Source organism: Pseudophryne corroboree, chromosome 6 (assembly GCF_028390025.1).
Source record: "Pseudophryne corroboree isolate aPseCor3 chromosome 6, aPseCor3.hap2, whole genome shotgun sequence".
NCBI classification, from domain to species: Eukaryota; Metazoa; Chordata; class Amphibia; order Anura; family Myobatrachidae; genus Pseudophryne; species Pseudophryne corroboree.
The window spans coordinates 795,800,144-795,823,216 of NC_086449.1; the positions used below are offsets into that span (position 1 = coordinate 795,800,144).

At 48.4% G+C, this 23,073-nt stretch overlaps 1 long non-coding RNA gene across 1 annotated transcript in view; it reads left to right on the forward strand.

Annotated features, from left to right (window-relative positions):
- Nucleotides 1-21,271, forward strand: part of LOC134935747 (uncharacterized) — a 95,584-nt gene extending 74,313 nt beyond the window's left edge. The window contains exon 2 of the long non-coding RNA XR_010180384.1: nucleotides 19,845-21,271. This is a non-coding gene — a long non-coding RNA (uncharacterized LOC134935747). The remainder of the gene's footprint in view (nucleotides 1-19,844) is intronic.
- The last annotated feature ends 1,802 nt before the right edge of the window (nucleotides 21,272-23,073 follow it).

The window sequence follows — 23,073 nt, forward strand, 5'->3', positions numbered from 1 at the left end:
CAGCTAGGTTGCGCTTCTTAGGCTACTGGACACCATTAGCTCCAGAGGGTTCGAACACAGGCACCTGTCCTCGATCATCCGTTCCCGGAGCCGCACCGCCGTCCCCCTCGCAGAGCAAGAAGAACAGAAGCTTGAAGACGGCGAAATCGGCGGCAGAAGACTCCTGTCTTCATTTAAGGTAGCGCACAGCACCGCAGCTGTGCGCCATTGCTCCCAGCACACTTTCACACTCCGGTCACGGTAGGGTGCAGGGCGCTGGGGGGGAGCGCCCTGGGCAGCAATTGCAGTACCTTTTTGGCATAAATACATATATACAGTCAGGCACTGTATATATGTAAAAACCCCCGCCATTTTTTCACAGAAAGCGGGACAGAAGCCCGCCGCTGAGGGGGCGGGGCCTTCTTCCTCAGCACACCAGCGCCATTTTCTATTCACAACTCCGCTGGAAAGAAGCTCCCCAGGCTCTCGCCTGCAGTATCCAGATACACAAAGGGTGAAAAGAGGGGGGTGAGGGGGGGGGGACATAAATTTAGGCGCAAATTTGTATATACAGCAGCTACTGGGTAAACACTGAGTTGTAGTGTAATCCCTGGGTTATATAGCGCTGGGGTGTGTGCTGGCATACTCTCTCTCTGTCTCTCCAAAGGGCCTTGTGGGGGAACTGTCTTCAAATAGAGCATCCCCTGTGTGTGTGGTGTGTCGGTACGCGTGTGTCGACATGTCTGAGGTAAAAGGCTCCCCTAAGGAGGAGATAGAGAAAATATGTGTGTGAGAGGGTGTCTCCGTCGACAGCGCCGACACCTGTTTGGATATGTGTATGTGCTAATGTGAATTCATTGCACAAAAGATTAGAGAACAGACAGGAAATCTACCTATGTCACAGAGACCTTCAGAGTCTCACAATGCTCACTATCCAAAATAATAAACACTGATATCGACACGGAGTTTGACTCCAGTGTCGACTACGATAATGCAAAGTTACAGCCAAAATGGCTGAAAGGTATTCAATATATGATTATTGTAATAAAAGATGATTTGCATATCACTGATGACTCATTTGTCCCTGACATAAGGGTACACATGTTAAGGGGAAGAAAGCTGAGGTAAATTTCCCTCCTCTCATGAGGAAAAATGGCGGGAATCTCCAGACAAGAAACTGCAGCTTCCCACAAGGAATTCTCAGGCAGTATCCTTTCCCCACTAGGGCCAGGATGTGATGGGAATCTTCCCCTAGGGTGTCACGTTTGCCCAGACGGTAGCACTAGCTGTTCTCAGGGATCCTGCAGATAGCGTGCACATTCTAGTACACTACTCAGACCGGCGATTGTGTCGGCATGGGTTTATAGCGCTGTGGCAGCGTGGACAGGTACCTTATCAGCAGAGATTGAGACCCTAGTAAGCATATAGATATATATAGATATATATATATATATATAGATATATACATATTGAAGATGCTGTCTTAAGAGATAGATATATATATATAGAAAACATGCCCAAAGAGACATGAGTATACTGGGTCCTGGAATCAAAGCTATGTCGATTTCTGCTTGACGTGTCCTGTAGAATATGCAATGGACAGATGATGCCGACTTAAGAGGCATATGGAAGGCTGAGGATTGTGTGGAGAAGGGTTCTCGGACCTGGTCTCCGCAGCTTTAGCTGGTAAATTCTAATATTTTGCCTTATATTCCTGCACAGCCTAGGAAAGCACGACATTATCAAATGCAGCCTTTCGAATAAAGAAACAAGAAAGTCCGAGGTGCGTCCTTTCTTGCCAGAGGCGGCGGCAGAGGAAAGAAGCTGCACAACACAGTTAGTTCCCAGGAACAGAAGTCCTCCCCGGCCTCTACAAAAATCCACCGCATGTCGCTGGGGCTGCACAGGCGGAGCTAGGCCCGGTGGGGGCACGCCTTCGTAAGTTCAGCCACAAGTGGGTTCACTCCCTGTTAGATCCCTGGGCGATCGATATTGGTCTCAGGGATATAAGCTGGACTTTGAGAAGATGCCCCCTCACCGACGGCCCTGCCGGCTTCCCCCCACGAGAGGGAAACAGTGTTAACTGCAATTCACAAATTGTTTCTTCAACAGGCGGTGGTCAAGGTTCCCCTCCTTCAACAAGGAGGGGGTTATTATTCGACCATGTTGTAGTCCCGTAACCTGACGGTTCGGTCGGACCCATATTGAATTTAAAATCCCTGAACATATACCTGAAAAGGTTCAAGTTCAAGTTGGAATCGCTAAGAACGGTTATTGCAAGCCTGAAAGGTGACTCGGGACATAAAGGATGCATACCTTCAGGTCCCCATTTATCCACCTCATCAGGCGTACCTCAGAATTACGGTACGGGATTGTCATTACCAATTTCAGAGGTTGCCGTTTGGTCTCTCCACGGCCTTGAGAATGTTCACCAATGTAATGGCGGAAATGATGGTGCTCCTGCGGAAGCGAGGTGTCACTATTATCACGTACTTGGACGATCTCCAAATAAAAGCGAGATCAAGAGAGCAGTTGCTGAACAGCGTATCACTTTCTTTGGAAGTGTAACGGCAACACGGCTGGATTCTATATATTCCAAAGTCGCAGTGGGTTCTTACAGCTCATCTGCTTCTCCTAGGCATGATCCTAGACACAGACCAGAAAAGGGTTATCTCCCAATAGAGAGAGCTCAGGAGCTCGTGACACTGGTCAGGAGTCTATTAAAACCAAAACAGGGGTCAGTGCATCACTGCACTCGAGTCCTGGGAAGGAGGGTGGCCTCATACGAGGCCATTCCCTTCGGCAGGTTCCATACGAGGTCCTTCCAATGGGACTTACTGGACAAATGGTCCGGATCACATCTTCAGATGCATCGGTTAATAATCACCCTATCCCCCAGGGCCAGGGTGTCTCTCCTGTGGTGGCGGCAGAGTGCTCACCTTCTCGAAGGTCGCAGATTCGGCATTCAGGACTGTGTCCTGGTGACCACGGATGCAAGCCTCCGAGGGTGGGGGGCAGTCACACAGGGAAGAAATTTCCAGGGGCTGTGGTCAAGTCAGGTGACTTGCCTTCACATCAGCTAAGGGCCATATACAATGCCCTAAGTCAAGCGGAGATCCTGCTTTGATCCAGTCAGACCACAGTGGCTCATGTAAACCGCCAAGGCGGCACATGGCGCAGGGTGGCGATGGTAGAAGCCACCAGAATTCTTCGCTGGGCGGAGAATCACGTAAGCGCACTGTCAGCAGTGTTCATTCCGGGAGTGGACAACTGGGAAGCGGACTTCCTCAGCAGGCACGACCTCCACCCGGTAGAGTGGGGACTTCATCAGGAAGTCTTCAAGCAGATTGCAAATTGGTGAGAACTGCCACAGGTGGACATGATGGCGTCCCGCCTCAACAAAAAGCTAAAAAGGTATTACGCCAGGTCAAGGGACCCTCAGGCGATAGCTGTGGACGCACTAGTAACACCGTGGGTGTTCCAGTCGGTCTATGTTTTTCCTCCTCTTCCTCTCATACCAAAGGTGCTGAGATTGTAAGAAAAAGAGGAGTGAGAACAATATTCATTGCTCCGGATTGGCCAAGAAGGACTTGGTACCCGGAACTGCAAGAAATGCTCACAGAGGACCCATGGCCTCTGCCTCTCAGACAGGACCTGTTACAACAGGGGCCCTGTCTGTTCCAAGACTTACCGCGGCTGTGTTTAACGGCATGGCGGTTGAACGCCGGATCCTAGCGGAAAAAGGCATTCCGGATGCAGTTATTCCTACGCTGATAAAGGCTAGGAAGGGCGTGACAGCGAAGCATTATCACCGTATATGGCGAAAATATGTTGATTGCTGTAAGGCCAGGAAGGCCCCTACAGAGGAATTCCAACTGGGTCGATTCCTACACTTCCTACAGTCAGGAGTGACTATGGGCCTAAAATTAGGGTCCATAAAGGTCCAGATTTCGGCCCTATCCATTTTCTTTCAAAAAGAACTGGCTTCACTGCCTGAGGTTCAGACGTTTGTTAAGGGAGTGCTGCATATTCAGCCCCCTTTTGTGCCACCAGTGGCGCCTTAGGATCCTAACGTGGTGTTGAGTTTCCTGAAATCCCACGGGTTTGAGCCACTGAAGACCGTGGAGCTCAAGTATCTCACGTGGAAAGCGGTCATGCTGTTGGCCTTAGCCTCGGCTAGGCGTGTGTCAGAATTGGCGGCTTTGTCAGGTAAAAGTCCCTACCTGGTTTTCCATATGGACAGGGCAGAATTGCGGACTCGTCCGAAATTCCTGCAAAAGGTGGTATCATCTTTTCATTTGAACCAACCTATTGTGGTGCCTGCGGCTACTCGTGACTTGGAGGACTCCAAGTGGCTGGACGTAGTCCGGGCTTTGAAGATTTATGTATCCAGAACGGCTGGAGTCAGGAAAACTGACTCGCTGTTTATCCTGTGTGCATCCAACAAGCTGGGTGCTCCGGCTTCAAAGCAAACTATTGCTAGCTGGATCTGTAACACGATTCAGCAGGATCATTGTGCGGCTGGGTTGCCGCATCCAAAATCAGTAAAAGCCCATTCCACAAGGAAGGTGGGATCTTCTTGGGCGGCTGCCCGAGGGGTCTCGGCATTGCAGCTTTGCCGAGCTGCTACTTGGTCGGGTTCAAACACATTTGCAAAATTCTACAAGTTTGATAACCTGGCTGAGGAGGACCTTTTGTGTTTGCCCATGCGGTGCTGCAGAGTCATCCGCACTCTCCCGCCCGTTTGGGAGCTTTGGTATAATCCCCATGGTCCTTACGGAGTCCCCAGCATCCACTAGGACGTCAGAGAAAATAAGAATTTACTCACCAGTTATTCTATTTCTCGTAGTCCGTAGTGGATGCTGGGCGCCCGTCCCAAGTGCGGACTTTCTGCAATACATGTATATAGTTATTGCTTAATAAAGGGTTATTGTTATGTGGCATCCTTTTGAGTGATGCTCAAATGTTGTTCATACTGTTAACTGGGTAAGGTTATCACAAGTTGTACGGTGTGATTGGTGTGGCTGGTATGAGTCTTGCCCTGGATTCCAAATCCTTTTCTTGTAATGTCAGCTCTTCCGGGCACAGTTTCCTTAACTGAGGTCTGGAGGAGGGGCATAGAGGGAGGAGCCAGTGCACACCAGATAGTACCTAATCTTTCTTTAGAGTGCCCAGTCTCCTGCGGAGCCCGTCTATTCCCCATGGTCCTTACGGAGTCCCCAGCATCCACTACGGACTACGAGAAATAGAATTACCGGTGAGTAAATTCTTATTTTAACCATCGTTGGTTTGATGGTCATCCCAATTCCGTAATATTGGAACCTATTATCATAACCCCATATGTCTTTTACTGGCATGCACTATATTTTGCAGAGCACAGCAGTGGGATGTCTGCAATAGGTGCTCTTAACCACTTTGTATCTTCAATTTACACTTTGGAGTCTATTTAGGGGGGGGAGCTGGGCAAAGTGTGATTGCAACGGGGTGGAAATGTTGGCAACAGCACCTCATCTTGGATATCCGTTTGGATGGTCGACAGTCATTAGGTCGACCACTATTGGTCGACATAGACATATGGTCGACACATGAAAAGGTCAACATGGCTTTTCTTTTTTTTTTAAAAATTAGATTTTTCACTTTTTCATACTTTATCATCCATGTGGACTATGATTGGGAACGGTAACCTGTGCCGAGTGCAGCGAGGCACCTCGCGAGCCATGCAAGGGGACGCCGTACACTAATTGGGGTTCCTGGTCATGTTACGGAAAAAAAGACACCAAAACAGTTAAAAAATCTGTGTCAACCTTTTCATGTGTTGACCTGTCCCGTGTCGACCATTTTCATGTGTTGACTATTAGTCCATGTCGACCATGTCTATGTCGACCAATAGTGGTCGACCTAATGAATGTCGACCTTAACATGGTGGACCATTCATACCAGAACCCTCATCTTGTGCCTCTTCTGAATCCTATGGCTGATTGCAGTTATCTCTCAACTGGAGTTACCGGAGTGCCCGCTAGCAATGGGAATGATTATGATCAGGTCATTATCATCATATCACTTCCATTTAGCAATTATATACACTCTTCATGTGGTTTTCTAAGGGGGTCATTCAGACCTGATCGCACGCTAGCTTTTTTCGCTGCGCTGCGATAAGGTCAGAACTGCGCATGCGTATGCACCACAATGCTCAGGTGCGTCGCTCAGGTACAAGGCTGAACGTTGCTGTGCGATGGGTTTTACGAAGAATCCATTCGCACAGCCGATCGCAAGGAGATTGACAGGAAGAGGGTGTATGTGGGTGGCAACTGACCGTTTTAAGGGAGTGGTTGGACGTCAGTTCTGGTTCCGGACAGGTTGAAGTGATAAAATAAAAGTGATCGCAGCGGCTGAGTAAGTCCTGGGCTACTCAGAAACTGCAAAAGATCTTTCTCTGACGTCCTAAGTGGATGCTGGGACTCCGTAAGGACCATGGGGAATAGCGGCTCCGCAGGAGACTGGGCACAACTATAAAGAAAGCTTTAGACTACTGGTGTGCACTGGCTCCTCCCACTATGACCCTCCTCCAGACTTCAGTTAGAATCTTGTGCCCGGCTGAGCTGGATGCACACTAGGGGCTCTCCTGAGCTCCTAGAAAGAAAGTATATTTAGGTTTTTTATTTTACAGTGAGATCTGCTGGCAACAGACTCACTGCAGCGAGGGACTAAGGGGAGAAGAAGAGAACCTACCTAACAGGTGGTAGTTTGGGCTTCTTAGGCTACTGGACACCATTAGCTCCAGAGGGATCGACCGCAGGACCCGACCTTGGTGTTCGTTCCCGGAGCCGCGCCGCCGTTCCCCTTACAGAGCCAGAAGCATGAAGAGGTCCGGAAAATCGGCGGCAGAAGACTTCGGTCTTCACCAAGGTAGCTCACAGCACTGCAGCTGTGCGCCATTGCTCCTCATGTACACCTCACACTCCGGTCACTGATGGGTGCAGGGCGCTGGGGGGGGGCGCCCTGAGGGCAATATAAGACACCTTGGCTGGCAAATCTACATCATATATAGTCCTAGAGGCTATATAGATGTAAAATTACCCCTGCCAGTATTCCAGAAAAAGCGGGAGAAGTCCGCCGGAAAAGGGGCCATCTCCCTCAGCACACTGGCGCCATTTTTCCCTCACAGCTCCGCTGGAAGGAAGCTCCCTGGCTCTCCCCTGCAGTCTGCAAGCTACGGAAGGGTAAAAAAGAGAGGGGGGGCACTAAATTTATGCGCAGGATATATATATATATATATATATATATATATATATATATATATATATATATCAGCTATAAGGGAAAACACTCATTTATAGTGGGATCCCTGTGTTATATAGCGCTCTGGTGTGTGCTGGCATACTCTCTCTCTGTCTCCCCAAAGGGCTTTGTGGGGTCCTGTCCTCTGTCAGAGCATTCCCTGTGTGTTTGCGGTGTGTCGGTACGGCTGTGTCGACATGTTTGATGAGGAGGCTTATGTGGAGGCGGAGCAGATGCCTGTAAATGTGATGTCACCCCCTGCGGGGTCGACACCTGAGTGGATGGTGCTGTGGAAGGAATTACGCGACAGTGTCGACTCCTTGCATAAAAGGTTTGACGACATACCAAATGTGGGACAGCCGGCTTCTCAGCCTGTGCCTGCCCAGGCGTCTCAAAAGCCATCAGGGGCTCTAAAACGCCCGCTACCTCAGATGGCAGACACAGATGTCGACACGGATACTGACTCCAGTGTCGACGACGATGAGACTAATGTAACTTCCAGTAGGGCCACACGTTACATGATTGAAGCAATGAAAAATGTGTTGCACATTTCTGATGTTACCCTCGGTACCACAAAAAAGGGTATTATGTTTGGAGAGAAAAAACTACCAGTAGCTTTTCCTCCATCTGAGGAGTTAAATGAAGTGTGTGAAGAAGCGTGGGCTTCCCCTGATAAGAAGCTGGTAATTTCTAAGAGGTTACTAATGGCGTACCCTTTCCCGCCAGAGGATAGGTCACATTGGGAAACTTCCCCTAGAGTGGATAAAGCGCTCACACGCTTGTCAAAGAAGGTGGCACTACCGTCTCCGGATACGGCCGCCCTGAAGGAATCTGCTGATAGAAAGCAGGAGGCTATCCTGAAATCTATATATACACACAGTGGCGGATCTTGCCACGGGCAAGCAGTACTTTTGCCCGGGGCGCCGCCTTCCGGAGGGCGCTGGCGCCATCCGGAGGGCGCCGCACCGTGGCAAGATCCGCCACTGCTGCCCGCTGTATCCCCGTCCGCCTCCGCTGCCCGCTGCCGTCCCCGTCCCCGTCCGCCTCCTGAAGGGAACTAGACGCTATGCGTCTAGTTTCCCTTCCTGGAGAGTAACTTTGCTGAGCGGTGCGCGATGACGTCATCGCGCACCGCACAGCAAAGGTCCTCTCTACGAAGGGAACTAGACGCATAGCGTCTAGTTTCCCTTCGTGGAGAGGACCTTTTGCTGTGCGGTGCGCGATGACGTCATCGCGCACCGCTCAGCATTTAAGCGGCGCTTTTAATGCACAGGGGGCGTAATTGACCACGCCCCCTGTTTTAGGCCACGCCCCATTTCCTGCCCGGGGCGCAGAGCGCCCTTGAACCGGCCCTGTATACACACAGGTGTTATACTGAGACCAGCTATTGCTTCAGCATGGATGTGCAGTGCTTCAGCTGCATGGTCAGATTCCCTGTCAGAAAATATTGATACCCTAGACAGGGACACTATATTGCTAACCGTAGAGCATATAAAAGACGCACTTTTATACATGAGGGATGCACAGAGGGATATTTGCCGGCTGGCATCCAAAATTAGTGCAATGTCCATTTCTGCCAGGAGAGGGTTATGGACTCGGCAGTGGACAGGAGATGCAGATTCCAAAAGGCACATGGAAGTTCTGCCTTATAAGGGTGAGGAGTTGTTCGGGGATGGTCTCTCGGACCTCGTTTCCACAGCAACAGCTGGGAAGTCTACATTTTTACCCCATGTTCCCTCACAGCCAAAGAAAGCACCGTATTATCAGGTACAGTCCTTTCGGCACAATAGGGGCAAGCGGGTTAAAGGCGCGTCCTTTCTGCCCAGAGGCAGAGGTAGGGGGAAAAAAGCTGCAGCATACAGCCAGTTCCCAGGAGCAAAAGTCCTCCCCCGCTTCCTCTAAGTCCACAGCATGACGCTGGGGCTCCACAGGCGGAGCCAGGTACGATGGGGGCCCGTCTCCAATATTTCAGCAATCAGTGGGCTCGCTCACGGGTGGATCCCTGGATTTTTCAGATAGTATCTCAGGGGTACAAGCTGGAATTCGAAACGTCTCCACCCCGCCGTTTCCTCAAATCTGCCTTGCCAACCACTCCCTCAGGCAGGGAGGCAGTGTTACAGGCAATTCACAAGCTGTATTCACAACAGGTGATAGTAAAGGTGCCCCTACTTCAACAAGGACGAGGTTACTATTCCACAATGTTTGTGGTACCGAAACCGGACGGTTCGGTGAGACCCATTTTAAATTTGAAATCCTTGAACACATATATAAAAAAAAATTCAAGTTCAAGATGGAATCGCTCAGGGCGGTTATTGCAAGTCTGGACGAGGGGGATTACATGGTATCACTGGACATCAAGGATGCTTACCTGCATGTCCCCATTTACCATCCTCACCAGGAGTACCTCAGATTTGTGGTACAGGATTGTCATTACCAATTCCAGACGTTGCCGTTCGGTCTATCCACGGCTCCGAGGGTCTTTACCAAGGTAATGGCCGAAATGATGATACTCCTTCGAAAGAAGGGAGTTTTAATTATCCCGTACTTGGACGATCTCCTGATAAAGGCGAGGTCCAGAGAGCAGTTGTTGGTCGGGGTAGCACTATCTCGGGAGGTGCTACAACAGCACGGCTGGATTCTAAACATTCCAAAGTCACAGCTGGTCCCTACGACACGTCTACTGTTCCTGGGGATGGTTCTGGACACAGAACAGAAAAAAGTATTTCTCCCGGAGGAGAAGGCCAAGGAGCTGTCATCTCTAGTCAGAGGCCTCCTAAAACCAAAACAGGTGTCGGTGCATCACTGCACGCGGATCCTGGGAAAGATGGTAGCTTCCTACGAAGCGATTCCATTTGGCAGGTTTCATGCAAGAACCTTTCAGTGGGACCTGTTGGACAAGTGGTCCGGATCGCATCTTCAGATGCATCGGCTGATAACCCTGTCTCCAAGGACAAGGGTGTCTCTGCTATGGTGGCTGCAGAGTGCTCATCTTCAAGAGGGCCGCAGATTCGGCATACAGGACTGGGTCCTGGTGACCACGGATGCCAGCCTTCGAGGCTGGGGGGCAGTCACACAGGGAAGAAACTTCCAAGGACTATGGTCAAGTCAGGAGACTTCCCTGCACATAAATATTCTGGAACTAAGGGCCATTTACAATGCCCTAAGTCAGGCAAAACCCCTGCTTCAAAACCAGCCGTTACTGATCCAGTCAGACAACATCACGGCGGTCGCCCATGTAAACCGACAGGGCGGCACGAGAAGCAGGACGGCAATGGCAGAAGCCACAAGGATTCTCCGATGGGCGGAAAATCACGTGTTAGCACTGTCAGCAGTGTTCATTCCGGGAGTGGACAACTGGGAAGTAGACTTCCTCAGCAGGCACGACCTCCACCCGGGAGAGTGGGGACTTCATCCAGAAGTCTTTCAAATGATTGTAAACCGTTGGGAAAGGCCACAGGTGGACATGATGGCGTCCCGCCTAAACAAAAAGCTAGAAAAGTATTGCGCCAGGTCAAGAGACCCGCAGGCGATAGCTGTGGACGCTCTAGTGACACCGTGGGTGTACCGGTCGGTTTATGTGTTCCCTCCTCTTCCTCTCATACCAAAGGTACTGAGGATAATTCGGAGAAGAGGAGTAAGAACTATACTCATTGTTCCGGATTGGCCAAGAAGAGCTTGGTACCCGGAACTTCAAGAAATGATCTCAGATGACCCATGGCCTCTACCGCTCAGACAAGACCTGCTGCAGCAGGGGCCCTGTCTGTTCCAAGACTTACCGCGGCTGCGTTTGACGGCATGGCGGTTGAACACCGGATCCTGAAGGAAAAGGGCATTCCGGAGGAAGTCATTCCTACGCTGATTAAAGCTAGGAAAGAAGTAACCGCAAACCATTATCACCGCATATGGCGAAAATATGTTGCGTGGTGTGAGGCCAGGATGGCCCCAACGGAGGAATTTCAGCTGGGCCATTTCCTGCACTTCCTACAGTCAGGGGTGACTATGGGCCTTAAATTGGGTTCCATTAAGGTCCAGATTTCGGCTCTATCGATTTTCTTCCAGAGAGAACTGGCTTCACTACCTGAAGTTCAGACTTTTGTTAAGGGAGTGCTGCATATTCAGCCCCCTTTTGTGCCTCCAGTGGCACCTTGGGATCTCAACGTGGTGTTGGATTTCCTAAAGTCACATTGGTTTGAGCCACTGAAAACCGTGGATTTGAAATATCTCACGTGGAAAGTGGGCATGTTGTTGGCCTTGGCTTCGGCCAGGCGTGTATCAGAATTGGCGGCTTTGTCATGTAAAAGCCCTTATCTGATTTTCCATATGGATAGGGCGGAATTGAGGACTCGTCCCCAGTTTCTCCCTAAAGTGGTATCAGCTTTTCATCTGAACCAACATATCGTGGTACCTGCGGTTACAAAAGACTTGGAGGCTTCCAAGTTGTTGGACGTAGTCAGGGCCCTGAAAATCTATGTTTCCAGGACAGCTGGAGTCAGAAAGACTGACTCGCTCTTTATCCTGTATGCGCCCAACAAGTTGGGTGCACCTGCTTCAAAGCAGACTATTGCTCGCTGGATCTGTAGTACGATTCAGCTTGCACATTCTGCGGCGGGACTGCCGCATCCTAAATCAGTGAAAGCCCATTCCACGAGGAAGGTGGGCTTTTCTTGGGCGGCTGCCCGAGGGGTCTCGGCTCTTCAACTTTGCCGAGCAGCTACTTGGTCGGGGTCAAACACGCTTGCTAAATTCTACAAGTTTGACACCCTGGCTGAGGAGGACCTAGAGTTTGCCCATTCGGTGCTGCAGAGTCATCCGCACTCTCCTGCCCGTTTGGGAGCTTTGGTATAATCCCCATGGTCCTTACGGAGTCCCAGCATCCACTTAGGACGTCAGAGAAAATAAGAATTTACTCACCGGTAATTCTATTTCTCGTAGTCCGTAGTGGATGCTGGGCGCCCATCCCAAGTGCGGATTGTCTGCAATACTTGTATATAGTTATTGCTTAACTAAAGGGTTATTGTTGAGCCATCTGTTGAGAGGCTCAGTTGTTATCATACTGTTAACTGGGTATTGTATCACGAGTTATACGGTGTGATTGGTGTGGCTGGTATGAGTCTTACCCGGGATTCAAAATCCTTCCTTATTGTGTCAGCTCTTCCGGGCACAGTATCCTAACTGAAGTCTGGAGGAGGGTCATAGTGGGAGGAGCCAGTGCACACCAGTAGTCTAAAGCTTTCTTAATAGTTGTGCCCAGTCTCCTGCGGAGCCGCTATTCCCCATGGTCCTTACGGAGTCCCAGCATCCACTACGGACTACGAGAAATAGAATTAACGGTGAGTAAATTCTTATTTTTTGTACCACTCGGCTGCACATGCGTCCGCACACTTGCACAGCTAAAATACCCTCCTCTGTAGGCGGCGACTATCTGATCGCAGCGCTGCAAAAAACTCCTAGCGAGCGATCGGGTTTGAATTAGGCCCTAAGTTGTTATATTGAGCCACAGTTAACAGGGTGAAGAAATGCATGAATCTGTGTGATTTACGAGTAAAACCGAATCCGCTCATCTCTATGGGGTACATGCATGTACAGGTTTAGACTAGCTTTATACTGCTTTGGTGACTAACCCTAAGAGAATAACGCAGAAACTGGTCGGGACATTTATTTTCATTTGATATGAATCCCAGGCCTTTTCCGTGATATATTAACAAGTCCCCTTGCGCATACTAAAATAAATTGATATATCGAATAACTCAATAAATCTTAATAATTCTAGCACAAGATACCGTTCTCAGAATCACATAACAGTTCTAGTACTTCTTTTGACTTGATCAGTGAAATTTATCATGCCTTTTTAGGCAATGAAAAAGTAATTGTAAGTGCCCAACCAGTTCATATGATATTCTCTGCATGATGCATAATTTATAACGCTCTGCTTATTAAGGCTCAGATGGCGTCTTGTAGTTGAACAATTTTAAATTTAATTAAAATGTCCTGACTAGCATTTAGCCTGCAAATCAGCACTTATCTGTTTTTAGACAAAATGACTATTTTTCCTGCCAAGATTGCATTTCTTTTGCAAAACCTTGTAAAAGCACATCCCGTACACTCTGCACACAGGGACATGTGTGAGGAAATAGAGATCTGCAAGCTAGTCGCCAAGACTTAAGTTTCATTTCACTGTAGGAAAATAAATAAAATACCATAAAACAGTGGCTTGCAATTCACGACTGATATTAATATATGTAAAAAATAAGAATTTACTTACCGATAATTCTATTTCTCGTAGTCCGTAGTGGATGCTGGGGACTCCGTAAGGACCATGGGGAATAGCGGCTCCGCAGGAGACTGGGCACAAAAGTAAAGCTTTAGGACTACCTGGTGTGCACTGGCTCCTCCCCCTATGACCCCCCTCCAAGCCTCAGTTAGGATACTGTGCCCGGACGAGCGTACACAATAAGGAAGGATTTTGAATCCCGGGTAAGACTCATACCAGCTACACCAATCACACCGTATAACTTGTGATCTAAACCCAGTTAACAGCATGATAACAGAGGAGCCTCTAGAAAAGATGGCTCACTACAGCAATAACCCGATTTTTGGTAACAATAACTATGTACCAGTATTGCAGACAATCCGCACTTGGGATGGGCGCCCAGCATCCACTACGGACTACGAGAAATAGAATTATCGGTAAGTAAATTCTTATTTTCTCTGACGTCCTAGTGGATGCTGGGGACTCCGTAAGGACCATGGGGATTATACCAAAGCTCCCAAACGGGCGGGAGAGTGCGGATGACTCTGCAGCACCAAATGAGAGAACTCCAGGTCCTCCTCAGCCAGGGTATCAAATTTGTAGAATTTTACAAACGTATTTGCTTCTGACCAAGTAGCTGCTCGGCAAAGTTGTAAAGCCGAGACCCCTCGGGCAGCCGCCCAAGATGAGCCCACCTTCCTTGTGGAGTGGGCATTTACAGATTTTTGGCTGTGGCAGGCCTGCCACAGAATGTGCAAGCTGAATTGTACTACAAATCCAACGAGCAATAGTCTGCTTAGAAGCAGGAGCACCCAGCTTGTTGGGTGCATACAGGATAAACAGCGAGTCAGATTTTCTGACTCCAGCCGTCCTGGAAACATATATTTTCAGGGCCCTGACAACGTCTAGCAACTTGGAGTCCTCCAAGTCCCTAGTAGCCGCAGGCACCACAATAGGTTGGTTCAGGTGAAACGCTGAAACCACCTTAGGGAGAAACTGAGGACGAGTCCTCAATTCCGCCCTGTCCGAATGGAAAATCAGATAAGGGCTTTTACAGGATAAAGCCGCCAATTCTGACACGCGCCTGGCCCAGGCCAGGGCCAACAGCATGACCACTTTCCATGTGAGATATTTTAACTCCACAGATTTAAGTGGTTCAAACCAATGTGACTTTTTGGAACCCAAAAACTACATTGAGATCCCAAGGTGCCACTGGAGGCACAAAAGGAGGCTGTATATACAGTACCCCTTTTACAAACGTCTGAACTTCAGGGACTGAAGCTAGTTCTTTTTAGAAGAAAATTGACAGGGCCGAAATTTGAACCTTAATGGACCCCAATTTCAGGCCCATAGACACTCCTGTTTGCAGGAAATGTAGGAATCGACCCAGTTGAAATTCCTCCGTCGGGCCTTACTGGCCTCGCACCACGCAACATATTTTCGCCAAATGCGGTGATAATGTTTTGCGGTTACATCCTTCCTGGCTTTGATCAGGATAGGGATGACTTCATCCGGAATGCCTTTTTCCTTCAGGATCCGGCGTTCAACCGCCATGCCGTCAAACGCAGCGGCGGTAAGTCTTGGAACAGACAGGGTCCTTGCTGGAGCAGGTCCCTTCTTAGAGGTAGAGGCCACGGATCCTCCGTGAGCATCTCTTGAAGTTCCGGTTACCAAGTCCTTCTTGGCCAATCCGGAGCGACGAATATAGTGCTTACTCCTCTCCATCTTATAATTCTCAGTACCTTGGGTATGAGAGGCAGAGGAGGGAACACATACACTGACTGGTAAACCCACGGTGTTACCAGAGCGTCTACAGCTATTGCCTGAGGGTCCCTTGACCTGGCGCAATACCTGTCGAGTTTTTCCCAACGGTTTATAATCATGTGGAAGACTTCTGGGTGAAGTCCCCACTCTCCCGGGTGGAGGTCGTGTCTGCTGAGGAAGTCTGCTTCCCAGTTGTCCACTCCCGGAATGAATACTGCTGACAGTGCTATCACATGATTTTCCGCCCAGCGAAGAATCCTTGCAGCTTCTGCCATTGCCCTCCTGCTTCTTGTGCCACCCTGTCTGTTTACGTGGGTGACTGCCGTGATGTTGTCCGACTGGATCAACACCGGCTGACCTTGAAGCAGAGGTCTTGCTAAGCTTAGAGCATTGTAAATGGCCCTTAGCTTCAGGATATTTATGTGAAGTGATGTCTCCAGGCTTGACCATAAGCCCTGGAAATTCCTTCCCTGTGTGACTGCTCCCCAGCCCCGCAGGCTGGCATCCGTGGTCACCAGGACCCAGTCCTGAATGCCGAATCTGCGGCCCTCTAGAAGATGAGCACTCTGCAACCACCACAGGAGGGACACCCTTGTCCTTGGTGACAGGGTTATCCGCTGATGCATCTGAAGATGCGACCCGGACCATTTGTCCAGCAGGTCCCACTGGAAAGTTCTTGCGTGGAATCTGCCGAATGGGATTGCTTCGTAGGAAGCCACCATTTTTCCCAGAACCATTGTGCATTGATGCACTGAGACTTGGCTCGGTTTTAGGAGGTTCCTGACTAGCTCGGATAACTCCCTGGCTTTCTCCTCCGGGAGAAACACCTTTTTCTGGACTGTGTCCAGGATCATCCCTAGGAACAGAAGAAGAGTCGTCGGAACCAGCTGCGATTTTGGAATATTGAGAATCCAACCGTGCTGCCGCAACACTACCTGAGATAGTGCTACACCGACCTCCAACTGTTCTCTGGATCTTACCCTTATCAGGAGATCGTCCAAGTAAGGGATAACTAAAACTCCCTTCCTTCGAAGGAGTATCATCATTTCGGCCATTACCTTGGTAAAGACCCGGGGTGCCGTGGACCATCCAAACGGCAGCGTCTGAAACTGATAGTGACAGTTCTGTACCACAAACCTGAGGTACCCTTGGTGAGAAGGGTAAATTGGGACATGAAGGTAAGCATCCTTGATGTCCAGAGACACCATGTAGTCCCCTTCTTCCAGGTTCGCAATCACTGCTCTGAGTGACTCCATCTTGAATTTGAACTTCTGTATGTAAGTGTTCAAAGATTTTAGATTTAAAATCGGTCTCACCGAGCCGTCCGGCTTCGGTACCACAACAGTGTGGAATAATACCCCTTTCCCTGTTGCAGGAGGGGTACCTTGATTATCACCTGCTGGGAATACAGCTTGTGAATGGCTTCCAAAACTGCCTCCCTGTCGGAGGGAGACGTCGGTAAAGCCGACTTTAGGAAACGGCGAGGGGGAGACGTCTCGAATTCCAATTTGTACCCCTGAGATACCACCTGAAGGATCCAGGGGTCTACTTGCGAGTGAGCCCACTGCGCGCTGAAATTCTTGAGACGGGCCCCCACCGTGCCTGAGTCCGCTTGTAAAGCCCCAGCGTCATGCTGAGGGCTTGGCAGAGGCGGGAGAGGGCTTCTGTTCCTGGGAACTGGCTGATTTCTGCAGCCTTTTTCCTCTCCCTCTGTCACGGGCAGAAATGAGGAACCTTTTGCCCACTTGCCCTTATGGGAACGAAAGGACTGCGCCTGATAATACGGCGTCTTCTTATGTTGAGAGGCGACCTGGGGTAAAAACGTGGATTTCCCAGCTGTTGCCGTGGCCACCAGGTCTGAAAGACCGACCCCAAATAACTCCTCCCCTTTATAAGGCAATACTTCCATATGCCGTTTGGAATCCGCATCACCTGACCACTGTCGTGTCCATAACCCTCTTCTGGCAGAAATGGACAACGCACTTACTCTTGATGCCAGTCGGCAAATATTCCGCTGTGCATCACGCATATATAGAAATGCATCTTTTAAATGCTCTATAGGCAATAATATACTGTCCCTATCTAGGGTATCAATATTCTCAGTCAGGGAATCCGACCACGCCAACCCAGCACTGCACATCCAGGCTGAGGCGATTGCTGGTCGCAGTATAACACCAGTATGTGTGTAAATACATTTTAGGATACCCTCCTGCTTTCTATCAGCAGGATCCTTAAGGGCGGCCATCTCAGGAGAGGGTAGAGCCCTTGTTTTTACAAGCGTGTGAGCGCTTTATCCACCCTAGGGGGTGTTTCCCAACGCACCCTAACCTCTGGCGGGAAAGGATATAATGCCAATAACTTTTTAGAAATTATCAGTTTTTATCGGGGGAAACCCACGCTTCATCACACACCTCATTTAATTTCTCAGATTCAGGAAAACTACAGGTAGTTTTTCCTCACCGAACATAATACCCCTTTTGGTGGTACTCGTATTATCAGAAATGTGTAAAACATTTTTCATTGCCTCAATCATGTAACGTGTGGCCCTACTGGAAGTCACATTTGTCTCTTCACCGTCGACACTGGAGTCAGTATCCGTGTCGGCGTCTGTATCTGCCATCTGAGGTAACGGGCGCTTTAGAGCCCCTGACGGCCTATGAGACGTCTGGACAGGCACAAGCTGAGTAGCCGGCTGTCTCATGTCAACCACTATCTTTTGTAAAGAGCTGACACTGTTAATTCCTTCCAACAGTTCACCCACTCAGGTGTCGACCCCCTAGGGGGTGACATCCCTATTACAGGCAATTTGCTCCGCCTCCACATCATTTTCCTCCTCATACATGTCGACACAAACGTACCGACACACAGCACACACACAGGGAATGCTCTGGTAGAGGACAGGACCCCACTAGCCCTTTGGGGAGACAGAGGGAGAGTTTGCCAGCACACACCAGAGCGCTATATATATACAGGGATAACCTTATATAAGTGTTTTTCCCCTTATAGCTGCTGTATTGTTAATACTGCGCCTAATTAGTGCCCCCCTCTCTTTTTTAACCCTTTCTATAGTGTAGTGACTGCAGGGGAGAGCCAGGGAGCTTCCCTCCAACGGAGCTGTGAGGGAAAATGGCGCCAGTGTGCTGAGGAGATAGGCTCCGCCCCTTTTTTGCAGACTTTTCTCCTGCTTTTTTATGGATTCTGGCAGGGGTTAAAATTCATCCATATAGCCCTGGAGGCTATATGTGATGTATTTTCGCCAGCCAAGGTGTTTTTATTGCTGCTCAGGGCGCCCCCCCCTAGCGCCCTGCACCCTCAGTGACCGAAGTGTGAAGTGTGCTGAGGAGCAATGGCGCACAGCTGCAGTGCTGTGCGCTACCTTGGTGAAGACAGGATGTCTTCTGCCGCCGATTTTCCGGACCTCTTCTTGCTTCTGGCTCTGTAAGGGGGCCGGCGGCGCGGCTCTGGGACCGGACTCCATGGCTGGGCCTGTGTTCGATCCCTCTGGAGCTAATGGTGTCCAGTAGCCTAAGAAGCCCAATCCACTCTGCACGCAGGTGAGTTCGCTTCTTCTCCCCTTAGTCCCTCGATGCAGTGAGCCTGTTGCCAGCAGGTCTCACTGAAAATAAAAAACCTAAAACTAAACTTTTCACTAAGCAGCTCAGGAGAGCCACCTAGTGTGCACCCTTCTCGTTCGGGCACAAAAATCTAACTGAGGCTTGGAGGGGGGTCATAGGGGGAGGAGCCTGTGCACACCAGGTAGTCCTAAAGCTTTACTTTTGTGCCCAGTCTCCTGCGGAGCCGCTATTCCCCATGGTCCTTACGGAGTCCCCAGCATCCACTAGGACGTCAGAGAAATGCATGTACATTTTTTCTTTCATAGACAATATTAATGTCACCACTTATACTCTGGATTTAGGCCAGTTACCCGCCTGGGGTCTGATTTTCGCATCAAACGCAAGTGAAACTATTCATGCATTTGTTACGTACCATTTTAATTGCTTTTAGGAGGCCCTTAGAGGTCATTGACCTTAATATTTTGACTTGCCTTTAATGCACAGGCAGTTTTTGGTAAACTGCAGCGGTTACTATATATGTAACATCGCTAGGTGGTATGGAGGCATTAGGTTTCCATTTTCAGATCTGTGTTTATGTGTTGAACTACAGTAGTACCACAAATGCCGGTAGAACACTCAGAGTTGGTGCCAGTGGGTATGAGGTTTCATATGCACCATCACCCCAGATAGTGACAGAAGCCATTTTGTGGGATGGAGGAAAAAGGATACTGGCGCCGGCTGAATTTCAAATAATGAATGGAAACAAATTTATCAATAAAACATTATTCATACATTTATTAAAAATAGTCTAAAAATGATTACAACAAATCTAATAATCAAAGGGTAATATGTTGAGTAGGAATTGAGAGTCTCTCAAATTATCATGTGACCACTTCAATTTAGGGCAAGGTGTGCTTGTATGCTGGCTAGGACTCAGTCCTCCAAAGTGTCCTCAATGAATTTTAGAAATGGATATTACCATGGTCTCAGGAAGAAATCCCCTTGGTTCTCAATTGCAGATCGAGGTCCAATAGCAGCAGGGGAAGATTCAGAGATTCCAGATGGATGACACTGGTGAAGATCCTTGGAGGTTTGGAAGTCCAGTATTTTGCCAGATAGTTGAAAAGAGCAAATGCAGTGCCCGTGGTCGGAGGAGAAAAGGGCTCAACGCGTTTCGCTGGTCTAGATCACCGCCAGCTTCCTCAGGAGCATATGTCTTGGATGAATCCAGACAGATATATATACCCTCATAATTATGGATTTTGTGGGATGACCAATACTTTTGAGACTCCACCTTATCAATTCACTAATAGTCATGGATATCATTGTGCTACTCAGTGCCAACTGTGTGTATGGAATATGGCTACTGATTTCATTATGGGCACATTATTTATAGATATTACTCCTTTTTATTTAACACTTTTTATCATGCCTTAAAAGCAATATATCAGTGTTGTATGAGCATCATTGTAAAGATTTCTGCTTCTTTGGGTGCAAATCCATTTGAGTACAAAAGCAGCCAATCCAACCTGGAAACTAATCTCAGATACATAATTCAGGCGTGCACTCACCAGTATGTAGAAAATCCAACAAGTGAATGGAGGCATCACAATATTACGTTAGTCTGTTGCTTCGACGCTCTACTACAGGGACCTCCATCGGAGTATATCTATTAGTTAATTGGATGCGGTACTTGATCCCCCCCTTCCCATTGTACGTGCTCTGCCCCCCCCCCCCCATTTTTCACCACTCTATCCTGACCCACCACCTCCGTTCTGACCTCCACTGCACCTCCCCCGACATCGCTCCGCCCAATTCCCAGTTTTCCAATCTGCGTGTATTGAGGTGACAGGACAGACCTTCTATAGTTATTATATAGATGGGATGCCGGCGGTCATGTGATCGATGCTGAAATCCTGACAGCCGACATCCCAAAGGTAAGTATCGGGGACACTTAGGTTTAGGGCCCAGGTGGGGTGGTTAGGGTTAGGCACTAGCGTGGGGTTAGGGTTACGCATTGGGGTAGGGGGTTTCAGCCCTAGCCGCCATATACCCCCTCCCAACCGAGGCTTAGCTCTAGTCTACACCCCTGGAGGGGTTGAGGAGGGGGAGGCGGGTAAAAACACTTACCCCCTCTGACGTCAGGATCTTCATTGTTGGGATGCCGGTGTCGTACATGTATTTATGCAAGGATCTAGGTGAATGTATGTCCTGTAGAAATGGTGTGAATTTTTGTCCTAACTAGCGTCTAACTTTAATACTACAGAATGGGGATAGAAGAAGTTAAATTTGAATCATGGTGATTTTTTTTTTCTTTTCCAAATATGTTTATTAAATACCTCCAACATACAGTACAGAAATGAGAAAAGAACAGCATGTATATCAGACATATCAACACCGTAATAATCAGATAAAGATAATAAAAGTATACAGCATATGTAAGTAAGCGGTGGAAATTTCATGGTGATTTTCTTGAAACATTATATCATTTTTGTTTCAGAGTATAAAAATTGGAATACAGCTCAGTCTTTCCGGCAGCTAAAATCGCCGTAGAGGCAGAGATTGGGCCATGCTAGTAACAGTTTATTTTGTCTCCTAGTTGTGCTAAGTGGCTATCACATTGGCCCTCATTCCGAGTTGATCGCTCGCAAGGCGATTTTAGCAGAGTTGCTCACGCTAAGCCTCCGCCTACTGGGAGTGAATCTTAGCTTCTTAAAATTGCGAACGATGTATTCGCAATATTGCGATTACAAACTACTTAGCAGTTTCAGAGTAGCTCCACACTTACTCGGCATCTGCGATCAGTTCAGTGCTTGTCGTTCCTGGTTTGACGTCACAAACACACCCAGCGTTCGCCCAGACACTCCCCCGTTTCCCCGGCCACTCCTGCGTTTTTTCCGGAAACGGTAGCGTTTTTTCCCGCACGCCCATAAAACGGCCTGTTTCCGCCCAGTAACACCCATTTCCTGTCAATCACACTACGATCGCCGGAGCGATGAAAAAGCCGTGAGTAAAAATACTATCTCCATTGTAAAATTACTTGGCGCAGTCGCAGTGCGAATATTGCGCATGCGTACTAAGCGGAATTTCACTGCGATGCGATGAAAAATACCGAGCGAACGACTCGGAATGAGGGCCATTGTCAGGTAATTATAGGACCAATACCAAATTTAATGACATATATGTTTCTTTTGTCTCCATTTTGTTTTCTTGGTTTTTTTTTATTTATTTTTTTATTGCTTTTTTTTTAGTGGGGGAGATGTTGAGCGTCCCCTCAGATTCCACTAGGTCTTCCATACATTCTGTATATTTTCAGTATTAATGTTGGAGCTAGTTATTAGTACAGCAATGCTGTGCATTGGAGGCCTATTGACTTCAATGCATTTAACCATTTTTCTATCCTGCAAAGTAATTCCAGTGACAACACAGGAATTTTCTGGGGGGAGTAACCATCTGCACTGGAGAATAGGTTAAAGATAAGGCGTAATTAGGGAATCCAATCCAGGGATTCCAGACAGTTTCGGATGCCGTCATTTCCAGTGATTTTTGGCACCAAATCCCGTGTATTCTCTGATCACCAATCAGTCTCAGTGGCCACGTCCGTGATCATCATGATCATGTAACTTTACCTAATATAGATAGATGGTGATGAGTCAGACACAGCTGAATCAGGAGGTGATATTGCAGCTGAAGATAAGGACATGAGTTTTACCATACTTAGGGGGTAATTCCAAGTTGATCGCAGCAGGAAATTTTTTAGCAGTTGGGCAAAACCATGTGCACTGCAGGGGGGGCAGATATAACATGTGCAGAGAGAGTTAGATATGGGTGGGTTATTTTGTTTCTGTGCAGGGTAAATACTGGCTGCTTTATTTTTACACTGCAATTTAGATTGCAGATTGAACTCACCACACCCAAATCTATCTCTCTCTGCACATGTTATATCTGCCTCCTCTGCAGTGCACATGGTTTTGCCCAACTGCTAAAAAATTTCCTGCTGCGATCAACTTGGAATTACCTCCTTAGCGAAGAGCCTGAACTTGTTTTCTTTGCAGCCAGGTATATAGGGAATAAAATCCGAAGATGAATTGGCAATGACACCCTGTTTTATGTTAGGTCATACTTTCAGAAAAATGAAAAAAGACTCCAACATTTTTTGGAATATTGCAGTTTGCATTGTATAATCAGTCTATTTGACTAACTTCCAATTCCCAGTGTAGAGATTTGAGCTGTTTTACCATTTTTCTA